This window comes from Phoenix dactylifera, chromosome 4 (assembly GCF_051530095.1).
Source record: "Phoenix dactylifera cultivar Ajwa chromosome 4, Ajwa_hap1_PhDact_Kaust_v1.1, whole genome shotgun sequence".
NCBI lineage: Eukaryota > Viridiplantae > Streptophyta > Magnoliopsida > Arecales > Arecaceae > Phoenix > Phoenix dactylifera.
In genome coordinates this window covers 32,187,166-32,188,285 of record NC_143193.1, presented here as the reverse complement: position 1 = coordinate 32,188,285, position 1,120 = coordinate 32,187,166, and the positions used below count along the sequence as shown (strand labels likewise).

The following is a 1,120-nucleotide window of genomic DNA, read 5'->3' as shown; positions in this document are numbered from 1 at the left end:
ATACCACAACACTCGTTTCTAAGCTCTATAGTCTTGACAGGCTCAACCTTCCTAAGCTCAATTTCTTCTACCTTCCTAGTGAGGGCTGCCCATTTTAGCATGAAGTTCATCCTCAGTTCTGAGGTTGTAAAGGCCTCCCTATATAGAGCTAGTAGGCTTAGGTAAAGACTTATTGTTTCTATCCCCGTTATCCCAAAGTTGGGCAGTCTCAGCAAGGGAATCCAAATACTCCCATGCCTCATCAGGTTGTTTTTCTAAAAAATCTACCATTGCACATGGTCTCTACAAACTATTTCAACTGTGGAGATAGACCTTCATAAAAGAAGCTAATAGTTCTCCAAGTTTCGAACCCGTGATGAGGGCATGAGAGAAGAAGGTCTTTAAATCTTTTCCAATATTCATAAAATGTTTCATTATCTTTTTGTTGGAAATTGCTGATATGTCTTTTCAAAAAGTTGGTTCTTTGTGCGGGAAAGAACTTCTTCAAAAATTTTCTCTGCATATCTTGCCAAGTTCTTATTGATTTAGGTCGCAAGGAGTTTAGCCATGTTTTAGCCTTATCCTTTAGAGATAAAGGGAACAACGTCAGCTTGAGGACATCCTCGGTGACGTTCGGCACTCTAAAGGTAATGCTCAATTCTTCAAAATCCTTTAAATGAAGATACGAACTTTCGGGCTCTAACCCGTGAAACTTGGGCGACAATTGGATTACCCCTGGTTTGATTTCAAAATGTCCTACATTATCAGGAAAAATTATGCATGAAGGCTGACTAGTCCTAGTCGGTTGTAGGTATTGTCTTAGAGTCATAACATGGGGTTTACGTTCTCGATCGTGGTGACTCCCCGCATCTTCATTTAAATCAGCCATCTCACAAGGTGTGAGATACTGCGAAGGAATTTCAGGGATGTGTCCTTAGGGATGATCTAAAGTTGTACGACTTAATCGACCGGTGTCATCCCTATTCCACTTTAGCATGCAAAATATTTTTCTTCCTTTTTTTTATATTTTTAAGTACAAGTACCACCTAAAGATATCTAAAACGACACCCTAATACTGTAAAACAAAAATCACAATAAAGCATGCATCAAAACATTACACCTCAATTTCTAATGTTTTTCT

At 38.8% G+C, this 1,120-nt stretch overlaps 1 non-coding gene across 1 annotated transcript; it reads left to right on the top strand.

Moving 5' to 3' along the window:
- The first annotated feature begins 347 nt into the window (after positions 1 to 347).
- LOC120113197 (small nucleolar RNA R71) lies at positions 348 to 456 on the top strand. The gene has a single exon (XR_005515000.2). It is a non-coding gene; the product is annotated as a small nucleolar RNA R71 (small nucleolar RNA).
- The last annotated feature ends 664 nt before the right edge of the window (positions 457 to 1,120 follow it).